General features: G+C 43.9%; 1 pseudogene; it reads left to right on the top strand.

The window, feature by feature from the left end:
• LOC111958135 (glutathione hydrolase 1 proenzyme-like) overlaps window positions 1-15,323 on the top strand; it is a 99,429-nt pseudogene that overhangs the window by 64,867 nt on the left and 19,239 nt on the right.

A 15,323-nucleotide genomic window follows, 5' to 3' on the forward strand; every position in this document is an offset into this window, starting at 1 on the left:
CCTGTATAATATCCTATGGGTCCCTGTATAATATCCTATGGGTCCCTGTATAATATCCTATGGGTCCCTGTATAATATCCTATGGGTCCCTGTATTAAAGTACATTATTAACCTCTACAGCTCTGGATCCATCAGGTTGCCCGTATAGCTTGAAATATTCTTATTCATGTTACCCTACCACAACTTATTGATAACTTTACATGTATAAGGAAAAGGAATGTATATGTTAGGGGTCAAGGAAGGGTCAAGAGGTTCTAGATGTGTAGAAAGTTACTGAGTGAGGAAAGTTCATATTCTGTTCAAATACAGTATATTCTTGTTGAATCTGAACGGTCCTAAGGAGGGAGGCAAAGGGCAACAGTCTAGTTTCAGTTCCTGATAAGGCAGACCAGTTGCTGAGGAACTGGGACCATGAGTGATGTGGAACTGAACTCCAGATAAGGTCAACAGATGGAGAGAAGCATGATGTTTTTCCCAGCTGTATGACCCAGTGGTTGAATAAACTTGGTTTCAGCTTTTTCTAGTTGTCCGTTTTTGTTTTTTTAGTTTTTACTCTGTTTGTTCAGAACCTAACAGGACTCATTCCACCTACTGAGCCCCACCCTGTCTATTGTAAACAATTTCTCCATCCCATTCCCCCAGCTAATTAAGGGGAGAGATTGACTATAATTGATGTAGTCATTATTTTTTTCCGGTCAATTACTTATTTCATTATCCACCATCTTGTCCTTCAGCAGATCTCCCAGAAGGCTTTTGTGCAATCTCTCACTTCATGTTTACTCGCAATGTGTTCCCCTTTCTTCCCTTGTTCTCTTCGTCTTCTTTCGTGACCTGCGCCCCACCACCATAGTAAAGGTGGTTATAACTAACCCTTTGTTTAATTTGTGACTATAACTCCCATGTGTGTGTCGGGGGGGGGGCATGTTACTCAAATATGATAGCCAGTCACAGCACTGCTTTTTGTTCCAATGCCAGTGATTGGCTAGCTAAATGAAAGTCAGAACCAATGTGACGTCTACACCGCCAGGTAGCTAGCCAGTAGCCACACTGCAACACGGAGGACTTCCCTTCAAGGCGTTTCTTATTTTAGGTAAGAAAGCTAGATAGCTAATTCAGGCTAATGCTATTTCAACGTGTTTTTTTGACGATCTCATTTATGTAAAGATTTGCCAGTGGATATCTGTAACTAATTTATCTAACGTCACTCATATAGGAACTAATGTCACACGTTGCGTTCATCCTAGCTACTGTACTATCAACTGGCTTGTTATATTAGAAAGCTGTAGATGCGACGGGAAAACAAATCTATTGATATTATCTATAAAGATGATAAGGACATGAGGTAGCTAGCTAGCTAAGGGTCAGGCTGTCTGGTCTGCAGTTGCGGTCGTTGCCATTGAAGATGAAGTAGGACAATCTTATTTTTTGATGAGAACGGCCTTATTTCTATTACAGCATATTGGATGACTGTCATTCATATTCCATTCACCCAGTTCAATGTAACAGTGATAGGTTTAGGTTACTGTCATTCATATTCACCCAGTTCAATGTAACAGTGATAGGTTTAGGTTACTGTCATTCAAATATTGCATCCATTCAATGTAAAGTGATAGGTTTAGTGTTACTGCTTCTATTCACGCAGTTCAATGTAAACATTGACAGGTTTAGGCTCTACTTATGATACTCTAATGTTTTGTACCTCATCATGAGGTTGGCTACATCTAGCCTAATGAAGTAAGAGTTTTAGCAATGTATGTCACACAAGTGTCAGAGAAGTTTGAGTATCAATGGTGACAGACATTGAGCAAGTTTTAATCCATACCTTTCACTCTGGCCTGCATCTAGCGTGATCTGTGGTGTATTCATAGTCTCGAGTTGCAACAAAGGGGTTGTCTATTGGACAAATTCATGTAATGTAGGTCCCCGTTTAGTTCCGTTTGCTTCCGTTTAAAGAAATGTTTTTCAACAGAATCAGCGGAATGAATACACCCCTACCACACGCAAACACAGTTCACTTCATAGCGAGCCACATACAAACAGCATGATCACTTACGATGAGAACCTGACCACACGAAACACAGTTCACTTTCATAGCAGCACATACAAAAAAAATGATCTCTTTTGATCACTGTGTAATTTCTTCTCACATTACGCGGCTTCTCTCCTCTCACCTTTTTCCTTCGTTGTGGACTTCAGTGCACACACACATCAGCTGTCTGTGACCAGGCAAAAAAAACTTTCAAGCCAAATCTTCATATCCTAACCGCTATCCGCTCTATGTTGTCCTATATTTACCACATCATAGTCAACATAGCTACTAGAACTAAAACGTTAGTAAACCATACATCATTGCAATACCGGTGTACAGTCAGCAAGGATTAGCAGTTACACCGGCCAGCCCGGGGCAATAAATTAATAAACCAAAAGCTTACCTTGTACTTTGAAGAGTTTAGTGTTGAATGCCACAGCCAGCTGCTAACATAACATCCCCCTCCGCTGAGCCAGGTGTTTGAGTAGGCTAAACTAGCTAACTGCATTCGCTAGCTAAGTGAAGGTGAAAAATATGAAAATATCTCTTTCTCTCTCTCTCTCTTGTTCTCCTTATGTTTTAAGAAATGCATTGTTTAAAACTGTTAAACATTGTCTTCTCTCTCTTTGAGTCAACTACTCACACACTTTTATACACTGCAGTGCTAGCTAGCTGTAGCTTATGCTTTCAGTACTAGATTAATTATCTGATCCTTTGATTGGGTGGATGGAACAGGTCAGTTCATGCTGCAAGAGCTCTGATAGGTTGGGACGTCCTCTGGAAGTTGCCATAATTACTGTGTGGAAGGGGGAAGGGGGTGAGAACCAAGAGCCTCCTAGGTTTTGTATTGAAGTCAATGTACCCAGAGGAGGACGGAAGCTAGCTGTCCTCCTGCTACACCATGGTGCTACCCTACAGAGTGCTTTTGAGGATACTGTAGACCTTCATTGCAAAACAGTGTGTTTTAATAAATTATTTAGTGATGTGAATATACTTAGTATAGTTTTATATAAAAAGGATAACTTTTTTTACGTCTGGAGGAAACCTGGCACCATCCCTACGGTGAAGCATGTTGGAGGCAACATCATGCTGTGGGGATGTTTTTCAGTGGCAGGAACTGGGAGACTAGTCAGGATCGAGAGAAAGATGAATGGAGAAAAGTACAGAGAGATCCTTGATGAGAACTGTCACAGGTTCTGTTTTATTTTAGTGTTGTTTCCTTAGGTTACCACTGGAGGGCACCCTTACCTTGTTTTCTAGTTTCCAGGTTACCCTGATTATTTGTTATTGGTTTCACCTGTGTTTAATTACCTTCTCTATGCACCTGGTTGCCTGGTTATTTAGGTTCCTCAGTTGGCCTGTGTTGTTGCTTTGGTCTCATGTTTTGTTAGTGTGCTCTTGTGCTGTAATCTTGTTTCTTTTAAGACTCTAAGTAAAGTTCTGGATTTACCCTGACCTCTGCTTGCTGTGTTTCTCTGCGCCTGGGTTCGAGTTCGTACAAGTCTTTTTTGTCACAAAAACCTGTTACAGAGCACTCAGGACCTCAGACCGGGGTGAAGGTTCACCTTCCAACAGGACAACGACCTTAAACACACAGCCAAGACAGCGCAGGAGTGGCTTCGGGACAATTATCTGAATGTCCTTGAGTGGCCCAGTGAGAACCCGGACTTGAACCCGATCTAACATCTCTGGAGAGACCTGAAAATAGCTGTGCAGCGACGCTCCCCATCCAACCTGACAGAGCTTGAGAGGATCTGCAGAGAAGAATGGGAGAAACTCCCCAAATACAGGTGTGCCAAGCTTGTAGCATCATACCCAAGAAGACTTGAGGCTGTAATCGCTGCCAAAGGTGCGTCAACAAAGTACTGAGTAAAGGGTCTGAATACTTATGTAAATGTGATATTTCCATTTTTTGTGTAATAATTTTGCAAATATTTCTAAAAAACAGTTTTGCTTTGACATTATGGAGTATTGTGTGTAAATTCAGTAGAAAAACAACAATTTAATACATTTTATAATAAGGCTGCAATGTAACAAAATGTGGAAAAAGTCTGAATACTTTCCGAATGCTCTGTACAAACTGATATTAATGCAGGAACTGACTCATACTGAACAAAAATAGAAACGCAACATGCAACAATGTCAAGGATTTTACTGAGTTACAGTTCATCTGAGTAAATCAGTCAATTGAAAAAAATATTAGGCCCTAATATATGGATTTTACATAACTGGGCAGGAGTGCAGCCATAGGTGGGCCTGGGAGGGCATAGGTCCACCCACTTGGGAACAAGGCCCACCCACTGAGGAACCAGGCCCAGCCAATCAGAATGAGTTTTTCCTCACAATGGCTGGTCTCAGACGATCCCGCAGGTGAAGAAGCAGGATGTGGTGGTCCTCGGCTGGTGTGGTTACATGTGATCTGTGGTTGTGAGGTTGGTTGAACGTACTGCCAAATTCTTTAAAATTACATTGGAGGACTTCTGGCGACGATGTGGCAAGGAACAGCAGCTAACTGTAGAGGCTGTGCAGCTCCAACTATATATTTACTAATTATTTAATACCTAGTTACACATTTTGTTACCTAATTTCCCAAAATATCGGTTACATGGAAAAACAACTTCGAAACGCAAAAAAGTGTCATCTCTGCCTGCAACTGCTGCTAGCAAGAAAAATGGAGAAGAACAGCCTGATGACCCAGAAGCTAAGGAGAAGATACAGGCCTTATGGACCCAAGCTTCTAAAGGAGAAGAACAGCCCGATGACCCAGTATCTAAAGTGGAGAAGAACAGCCGATGACCCAGTTCTAAAGGAGGAAGAAACAGCCCGATGACCCAGATCTAAAGGAGAAGAGCCCCGATGATCCGCAGTCTTACAGGAGAAGAAACAGCCGATGACCCATTCTAAATGAGAAGAACAGCCCGATGACCCAGTTCTATAGGAGAAGAAACAGCCCGATGACCCAGTTCTATTAGGAGAAGAACAGCCCGGTGACCCAGTTCTAAAGGAGAAGAACAGCCGATGACCAGAATCTAAAGGAGAAGAAACAGCCCGATGACCAGAGCTAAAGGAGAAGAACAGCCCGATGACCCAGTTCTATAGCGAGAAAGAACAGCCCGGTGACCCGTTAAAGGAGAAGAACAGCCCGATGATCCCAGAGCTAAAGGAGAAGAACAGCCCGATGACCCAGAGCTAAAGGAGAAGAACAGCCCGATGACCCAGAGCTAAAGGAGGAAGAACAGCCCGATGACCAGTTCTACAGGGAGAAGAACAGCCGATGACCCAGTTCTAAAGGAGGAAGAACAGCCCGATGACCAGTTCTATAGAGAAGAACAGCCCTGATGACCCAGTTCTATAGGAAGAAGAACAGCCGGTGAACCAGTTTCTAAAGGAGAAGAACAGCCCGATGACCCAGATCTAAAGGAGAAAGAACAGCCGATTGACCCAGTTCTACAGGAGAAAGAACAGCCCGGTGACCCAGTTCTAAAGGAGAAGAAACAGCCCGGTGACCCAGTTCTAAGGAGAAGAATCAGCCCGATGACCCAGTTTCTAAAGGAGAAGAACAAGCCCGATGACCCAGATCTAAAGGAGAAGAACAGCCCGATGACCAATCTAAAGGAGAAGAACAGCCGATGACCCAGTTCTTAAAGGAGAAGAAAAGCCCGGTGACCCAGTTTAAAGGAGGATAGAACAGCCCGATGACCAGTTCTAAAGGAGAAGAACAGCCCGGTGACCCAGTTCTAAAAGAGAAGAACAGCGCCATGGACCCAGTTCTAAAGGGAGAAGAACAGCCCGGTGACCCAGTTCTATAGGAGAAGAACAGCCCGATGACCAGATCTACAGAGAGAGAACAGCCGATGACCCAGATCTACAGGAGAAGAACAGCCCGATGACCCAGATCTAAAGGAGAAGAACAGCCCGATGACCCAGTTTAAACGGAGAAGAACAGCCCGATGACCCAGTTCTAACGGAGAAGAACAGCCCGGTGACCAGTTCTACGGAGAAGAACAGCCCCGATGACCCAGTTCTAAAGGAGAAGAACAGCCCTGATGACCCCAGTTCTAAAGGAGAAGAACAGCCCATGTCCAGTTCTAAAGGAGAAGAACAGCCTGATGACCCAGTTCTAAAGGAGAAGAACAGCCCTGCATGTCCCAGTTCTAACGGAGAAGAACACGCGATTGTCCCAGTTCTAAAGGAGAGAACAGACACCGGTGACCCAGTTCTAAAGGAGAAGAACAGAGCCCGATGACCCAGTTACTAAAGGAAGAGAACAGCCCGTGAACCAGTTTCTAAGAGGAAGAACAGCCCGAATGTCCAGATCTACAGGAGTAGAACAGCCTGGTTGACCCAGTGATTCTTAGGTGGGGAGGGCGGATAGCTACCAGTCATATTAGATTTAGTGTTCTAGTGGGGGGGTACTACCAGTCATTAGTTTAGTGTTCTAGGTGGGGGGTACTACCAGTCATTAGTTTAGTGTTCTAGGTGGTGGGGGGGTACTACCAGTCATTAGTTTAGTGTTCTAGGTGGGGGGGTACTACCAGTTCATTAGTTTAGTGTTCTAGGTGGGGGGGGGTACTACCAGTCATTAGTTTAGTGTTCTAGGTGGGGGGGGGGGGGGTACTACAGTCATTAGTTTAATGTTCTAGGTGGGGGGGGGGGGTACTACCAGTCATTAGTTTAGTGTTCTAGGTGGGGTACTACCAGTCATTAGTTTAGTGTTCTAGGTGGGGGTCTACCAGTCATTAGTTTAGTGTTCTAGTGGGGGGGGTACTACAGTCATTAGTTTGAGTGTTCTAGGTGGGGTGTACTACCAGTCATTAGTTTAGTGTTCTAGGTGGGGGGTACTACCAGTCATTAGTTTATGTTGTTCTAGGTGGGGGGGGGGGGGGGGTACTACCAGTCATTAGTTTAGTGTTCTAGGTTGGGGGGTACTACAGTCATTATTTAGTGTTTAGGTGGTCTACAGTCTAGTTTTAGTGTTCTAGGTGGGGGTACTACCAGTCATTAGTTTAGTGTTCTAGGTGGGGTGTACTACCAGTCATTAGTTTAGTGTTCTAGGTGGGGGGTACTACAGTCATTAGTTTAGTGTTCTAGGTGGGGGTACTACCAGTCATTAGTTTAGTGTTCTAGGTGGGGGGTACTACAGTCATTGTTAGTGTCTAGGTGGGGGGTACTACAGTATGTTTAGTGTTCTAGGTGGGGGGTACTACCAGTCATTAGTTTAGTGTTCTAGTGGGGGGGTACTACAGTCATTAGTTTAGTGTTCTAGGTGGGAGGTACTACAGTCATTATTTTAGTGTTCTAGGTGGGGGGGTACTACCAGTCATTAGTTTAGTGTTCTAGGTGGGGGGAGTACTTACCAGTCATTGTTAGTGATCTGGGTGTGGGGGTGCTACCAGTCATTAGTTTAGTGTTCTAGGTGGGGGTACTTACCAGTCATTAGTTTAGTGTTCTAGGGGGGTACTACCAGTCATTAGTTTAGTGTTCTAGGTGGGGGGTACTACCAGTCATTAGTTTAGTGTTCTAGGTGGGGGGGGGGGGGGTACTACAGTCATTGTTTAGTGTTCTAGGTGGGGGGGTACTACCAGTCATTCGTTTAGTGTTCTAGGTGGGGGGGGGGGGGTACTACCAGTCATTAGTTTAGTGTTCTAGGTAGGTGGGGGGTACTACAGTCATTAGTTTAGTGTTCTAGGTGGGGTACTGCACAGTCATTAGTTTAGTGTTCTAGGTGGGGGGGTACTACCAGTCATTAGTTTAGTGTTCTAGGGGGGGGGGGGGGGTACTACCAGTCATTAGTTTAGTGTTCTAGGTGGGGGGTACTACCAGTCATTAGTTTAGTGTTCTAGGTGGGGGGGGGGGTACTACCAGTCATTAGTTTAGTGTTCTAGGTGGGGGGGTACTACCAGTCATTAGTTTAGTGTTCTAGGTGGGGGGGTACTACCAGTCATTCGTTTAGTGATCAGGGTGGGGTACTACCAGTCATTAGTTTAGTGTTCTAGTGGGGGGGGGTACTACCAGTCATTAGTTTAGTGTACTAGGTGGGGGGGGGTACTACCAGTCATTAGTTTAGTGATCTGGGTGGGGGGGTACTACCAGTCACTAGTTTAGTGTTCAGGTGGGGGGGTACTACCAGTCATTAGGATAGTGTTCTAGGGGGGGGGTACTACCAGTCATTAGTTTAGTGTTCTAGGTGGGGGGGTACTACCAGTCATTCGTTTAGTGTTCTAGGTGGGGGGGGGTACTACCAGTCATTAGTTTTAGTGTTCTAGGTGGGGGGTTACTACCAGTCATTCGTTTAGTGTTTCTAGGTGGGGGGGGGGTACTACCAGTCATTAGTTTAGTGTTCTAGGTGGTGGGGGGGAACTACCAGTCATTAGTTTAGTGTTCTAGGTGGGGGGTACTACCAGTCATTAGTTTAGTGTTCTAGGTGGGGGGGGGACTACCAGTCATTAGTTTAGTGTTCTAGGTGCGGGGGGGGGTACTACCAGTCATTAGTTTAGTGTTCTAGGTGGGGGGGGAACTACCAGTCATTAGTTTAGTGTTCTAGGTGGGGGGGGGGGGGGGGGGGTACTACCAGTCATTAGTTTAGTGTTCTAGGTGGGGGTACTACCAGTCATTAGTTTAGTTTCTAGGTGGGGGGGTACTACCAGTCATTAGTTTAGTGTTCTAGGTGGGGGGGGGTACTACCAGTCATTAGTTTAGTGTTCTAGGTGGGGGGGGGTACTGCCAGTCATTAGTTTAGTGTTCTAGGTGGGGGGGTACTACCAGTCATTAGTTTAGTGTTCTAGGTGGGGGGGGTACTGCCAGTCATTAGTTTAGTGTTCTAGGTGGGGGGGGTACTACCAGTCATTAGTTTAGTTGTTCTAGGTGGGGGGGGGGGGGGTACTGCCAGTCAATAGTTTAGTGTTCTAGGTGGGGGTACTACCAGTCATTAGTTTAGTGTTCTAGGGGGGGGGGGGGGGTGGGGGGTACTGCCAGTCATTAGTTTAGTGTTCTAGGTGGGGGGGGGGTACTACCAGTCATTAGTTTAGTGTTCTAGGTGGGGGGGGTACTACCAGTCATTAGTTTAGTGTTCTAGGTGGGGGGGTACTACCGTCATTAGTTTAGTGTTCTAGGTGGGGGGTACTACCAGTCATTAGTTTAGTGATCTGGGTGGGGGGTACTACCAGTCATTCGTTTAGTGTTCTAGGTGGGGGGGGGGGTACTTACCAGTCATTAGTATAGTGTTCTAGGGGGGGTACTACCAGTCATTAGTTTTAGTGTTCTAGGTGGGGGGTACTACCAGTCATTAGTTTAGTGTTCTAGGTGGGGGTACTACCAGTCATTCGTTTAGTGTTCTAGTGGGGGGAACTACCAGTCATTGTTTAGTGCTCTAGGTGGGGGGGTACTACCAGTCATTAGTTTAGTGTTCTAGTGTGGGCGGGGTACTACCAGTCATTAGTTTAGTGTTCTAGGTGGGGGGTACTACCAGTTCATTAGTTTAGTGTTCTAGGTGGGGGGGGGGGGGGGGCACTACCAGTCATTAGTTTAGTGTTCTAGGTGGGGGGGGGGGACTACCAGTCATTAGTTTAGTGTTCTAGGTGGGGGGTACTACCAGTCATTAGTTTAGTGTTCTAGGTTGGGGGGGGGGGGGGTACTACCAGTCATTAGTTTAGTGTTCTAGGTGGGGGGTACTACCAGTCATTAGTTTAGTGTTCTAGGTGGGGGGGGTACTACCAGTCATTAGTTTAGTGTTCTAGGTGGGGGGGGTACTACCAGTCATTAGTTTAGTTTCTAGTGGGGGGGGTACTGCAGTCATTAGTAGTGTTCTAGGTGGGGGGGGTACTACCAGTCATTAGTTTAGTGTTCTAGGTGGGGGGTACTGCCAGTCATTAGTTTAGTGTTCTAGGTGGGGGGTACTACCAGTCATTAGTTTAGTGTTCTAGGTTGGGGGGGTACTACCAGTCATTAGTTTAGTGTTCTAGGGGGGGGGTGGGGGGTACTGCCAGTATTAGTTTAGTGTTCTAGGTGGGGGGGGGGTACTACCAGTCATTAGTTTAGTGTTCTATGGTGGGGGGTACTACCAGTCATTAGTTTAGTGTTCTAGGTGGGGGGGGGGTACTACCAGTCATTAGTTTAGTGTTCTAGGTGGGGGGGGGTACTGCCAGTCTTTAGTTTAGTGTTCTAGGTGGGGGGTACTGCCAGTCTTTAGTTTAGTGTTCTAGGTGGGGGGGGGTACTACCAGTCATTAGTTTAGTGTTCTAGGTGGGGGGGGGGGGGTACTACCAGTCATTAGTTTAGTGTTTCTAGGTGGGGGGTACTACCAGTCATTAGTTTAGTGTTCTATGGTGGGGGGGGGGGGGGGGGGGGGGGATATTACCAGTCAATATTTAAAAAACACTCAGATGTGATTATGCCTCAAGAGACCCACATACTGGAAAAGGATGCTGCTGGGTGGGGACAGAATGGGTGGGCAGTGCTGAGCGTAATACATTCAACCAAAAAAAGAGAGGTGTGTAACAACCTTAGGCGTAGTGGGTGCGGAGGCAGGTGCAGGAGGCAGAAAGTTCTGAATAGAGCTTTAATCAGCACCGGGCAAAATAGTACATACAACGAAACTGAGCGTCATAAAACAAAATGCCCAAAACAAGAAACAAACCCAGATTGCACTACCCCACATACAAAGTGGGAATAAACAAGCCCGCACGAAGAGCAGGCGGGCTTACCGACTTAAATAGCCAAACTAAAAGTCTAAATGAGAAACAGGTGAAACCAATCAGACCAAACCAACAGAAAAGGGAAAAAGTGATCGGTGGCAGCTAGTAGGCCGGTGACGACGACCGCCGAGCACCATCCAAAACAGGAAGAGGAGCCACCTTCGGTAGGAGTCGTGACAAGGTGTCTCTATTCTATTGTCCAAAACAGAAGTATACTGTACATGTTCAAGTGGAAAAAGAGTTTAAGGACCAAGAGGGATGAATCTTGATTTTACTGTTTAAGTTTTCAGAACAAAATATAATATTGGGAAATATTTATGCTCTGAATGAGGAAGACCCAGACTGCTTCCTTTAACTTAACAAAATAATACTGGATTTTGGTGACTTTCCTCTGGTACTAGGGCGTTACTATAATCAGGTCCCTGATGCATTTTTAGACAAATCCAAAACTGGTCTAACCAGGACCTCTAAAACTCAAGAAGCAATTAAAACACTGTGTAAAAATGCTGGTCTTTATTATATATGGAGATGGATCAATCCAACTGCTCGGGATTACACATTCTTTTCGAATGGGCATACTGTTTATTCACGCATCGACTACTTTCTGATCTCTCATAAAGTGGGTGCTTGCAGTGTGGGCATGATAGCTATGACCAGACCATGCACCCATTGATCTGACCGTTTGAATAGGAAAATGTAAATGTTTGGCGAATGAACACCAGCCTCTTACAATATAAGGTGTTTTGTGAATTCCTTAAAACACACATTTACGATATTCTTTGAAACAAACGACAGTGCGAAACAGGTACATGTCTGGGGAAACTTTTAAAGCTTACATACGCGGAGTAATGATACAACGATAAGCTACTATTAAGAAGTAAGACGAACAGAACATGGATCAACTTGAAACAGAGCTCCAAATGCTTGACAGGTAATATTGGTTCAATACTTTATTAAGTAAAAAAGCTGAATATTCCTTGTACAGGCTGAAGCAGAGATGGTATGAATCAGGTGAAAAGGCAGAAAAACTGTTGACCAGTCAATTGAAATTTGGAGAAGCAGATCGACAAGTAGGTGGAATCAGAAATACAACCGGCAGGCTGATTACCAATGATAAAGAAATAAACAATATATTTCGAGACTTCTATCAGGAACTTTATACTTCAGACGTTCCTTTAGATATAAAGGCTTCTACACCTGCATTTCTACACCTGCATTGCTTGCTGTTTGGGGTTTTAGGCTGGGTTTCTGTACAGCTATTTGAGATATCAGCTGATGTACGAAGGGCTATATAAATACATTTGATTTGATTTGATATACAGAAAGCAGAGCCATTCTTTCAGAATTTGCAACTTCCTAAACTAACAGAGGAAGACAGGAATTGGCTCGACAGCCCCATTACAAGCACACAGTGGTAAAACAGGGCTTTCAGAATATTATTTAATATATGTACAATGACCCCAAATCCATAGTAGTCACTAACAGACTACGATCATGTCCATTCTCAGTAAGACGAGGCACGAAAAACAAGGTGACTGTCTGTCGCCTCTCCTATTTATTATAGCAATAGAACCATTGAGCCAAAGCCATTAGGCTGCATCAGTCAAAGGGGTTACTATGGGAGGCAGGGAGAATACACTACTGCTTTATGCAGACAACATATTACTATTAATGTCAGACTCCCAACTCTCCATAATAACCTTTTAATGGACCTAGTAAATGCGTTCTCAGAGATATCGGGCTATAAAGTAAACTGGACCAAATCTGAACTAATGCACCTATCAAAACATTGTCTGAGAAATGACTTCCTCAGCTGGAGGATTCAATGAGTCCCTAAAAACTTGGGGTACCTTGGGGATCACTTTAAATCCTGGTCTAGAAAACACGATTTCTGAAAACCTTGACCCACTATTGAACAAAATTCAGCTCCAGTTTAAGAGCTGGACTAAGCTATAAATCTCATTATGGGGTAGGATACAGAATTACGTCATCAGCATGTTACCACTGTCCATACCTGTCTATACTTTTTAAAATCCATAGACAAAATGATTACTGAGTTTATTTGGGCCAGTAAAAGGGCCAAGAGGAAACTAGCGAGATTACAGGCAAAGACTGAGAAGGGAGGATTAAAGCTCCCTAACATGCAATTATATCAAGAAGCCTCTGTAGCTGTTCAAATAGGCTCTCTCTTTATTGACAACTCTAATAGACTCTCTCTTTATTGACAACTCTAATAGGCTCTCTCTCTTTATTGACAACTCTAATAGGCTCTCTCTTTATTGAGAACTCTAATAGGCCAATTTGGGTGGACATGGAAGAGGAACTAAATTCCCCCATTCGGAGCATCAGATTATTTGAGTCAACAAAATGCGGGACTGCAGAATCCAATAATGTCCCATACAAAAACATTTCTGGAGTCAGATTCATGAGAGAGAGAGATCTTCACCTTTCCTGACAAGCTCTGCTTCATCATGGAACAAGCCTACATTGAAAAAAGGGGGTCACATGGTTTTCTGGAAAGGTTGGTATAGAAAGGGAATAAAGAACATTGGTTATCTGTATCAAGAAAACTTGTTTACCTCTTTTGAAGAACTGAAGTCCAAGTATAATTTACAGAAACAAGACTTTTGGAGATTTCTCCAGTTTAGAGATTGTATATTTTAAGGTAGGACAGAATAGCAACAAATTCTCTGTACATTCTGTAATAAGTGTTAAGATAGAAATCCTTTCCAAATTATCACATACCGGCAGGGCTTTCATATAGGTTGACTTAATGAAACATGTAAGAGCCTCAACGCCCTATGGGGAAAAAGACCTGGAGGTAACATTTGGAGAGGAGGAGTGGAATATAATACTACCACAGATGCTCCTTCCTATGAGAGATGCCTGGTCCAAGCTGATTCAATATAAAAAAAAGTGTTTAATAGGATTCATTGAACTCCTCTGAGGTTGAACAGAATAGGTTTGATAGAATCCAGTCTATGCTGGATTCTATCAAAGTCAAGGACAGGTGACATGATACATATGTTCTGTGACTGTCCAAATTTACATACCTTTTGGCAGAAGGTAATGGAAAATATGAGGGATATTCTGGGTACCACAATACCTGCAAAATCCTGCTTTGCTATTACTGAATATCACTAAGGATATTGATAGGCTGAGAAGCTCATGTTTCAACTGGCTAAAAGTTGCTCTAACCACAGGCAGTCGTATTGAGACACTGGAGGGAGGAGGACCCTCCCTCATATAAGGAATGGTACGAAGTCTTGGCAGAAACAGCTTCATATGATTGAAAAGTGTGTTTTCTCTTCTATCTTCTTTATTGTATATATATTGGTACGGCAACCGCACCGCCCACAACCGTAGGGTTGACAGACTCCAGCGGTCTGCCCAACGCATTACCGGGGGCAAACTTCCCGCCCTCCTGGACACCTACAGCATCCGATGCCACAGGAAGGCCAAAAAGATAATCAAGGACCAAGAGACTGAAAAACAACTTCTATCTCAAGGCCATCAGATTGCTAAACAGCCATCTCCAGCACATCAGGGGTGGCTGCCTATATACATAGATTAGGAATCACTGGCCACTTTAAGGAAAGGAAACACTAGCCACTTTAAGGAAAGGAATCACTGGCCACTTTAAGGAAAGGAATCACTGGCCACTTTAAGGAAAGGAATCACTAGCCAATTTAAGGAAAGGAATCACTGGCCACTTTAAGGAAAGGAATCACTAGCCACTTTAAGGAAAGGAATCACTAGCCACTTTAAGGAAAGGAATCACTAGCCACTTTAAGGAAAGAATCACTGGCCACTTTAAGGAAAGGAAACACTGGCCACTTTTAGAAATGGAACACTGGCCACTGTAGTAATGTATCTAACATTACTCATCTCATATGTTGTATAAACGTCACTCCACACTATTCTACGGTATCTTAGTCACTTATAAATTGTGTTTACGTATTGCATCACCCATCTCATATGTATATACTGTATTGTGTTCTATACTACACCACTGACTGTTAAACAGCCATCTCCAGCACATCAGAGACTGCTGCCTATAGGACATAGATTAGGAATCACTAGCCACTTCAAGGAAAGGAAACACTAGCCACTTTAAGGAAAGGAAACACTAGCCACTTTAAGGAAAGGAAACACTAGCCACTTTAATAATATCTGTGTATCTCGCATTAGTCATCTCATACAGTTGAAGTCGGAAGTTTACACACACCTTAGCCAAATACATTTAAAGTCAGTTTTTCACAATTCCTGACATTTAATCCTAGTAAAGATTCCCTGTCTTATGTCAGTTAGGATCACCACTTTATTTGAAGAATGTGAAATGTCAGAATAATAGTRGAGAGAATGATTTATTTCAGCTTTTATTTCTTTCATCACATTCCCAGAGGGTCGGAAGTTTACATACACTCMATTAGTATTTGGTAGCATTGCCTTTAAATTGTTTAACTTGGCTCAAACGTTTTGGGTAGTCTTCCACAAGCTTCCCACAATAAGTTGGGTGAATTCTGGCACCCCATTCCTCCTGACAGAGCTGGTGTAACTGAGTCAGGTTTGTAGGCCTCCTTGCTCGCAGACACTTTTTC

The sequence above is a fragment of the Salvelinus sp. IW2-2015 genome, linkage group LG33 (genome assembly GCF_002910315.2).
Source record: "Salvelinus sp. IW2-2015 linkage group LG33, ASM291031v2, whole genome shotgun sequence".
Classification (NCBI taxonomy): Eukaryota; Metazoa; Chordata; class Actinopteri; order Salmoniformes; family Salmonidae; genus Salvelinus; species Salvelinus sp. IW2-2015.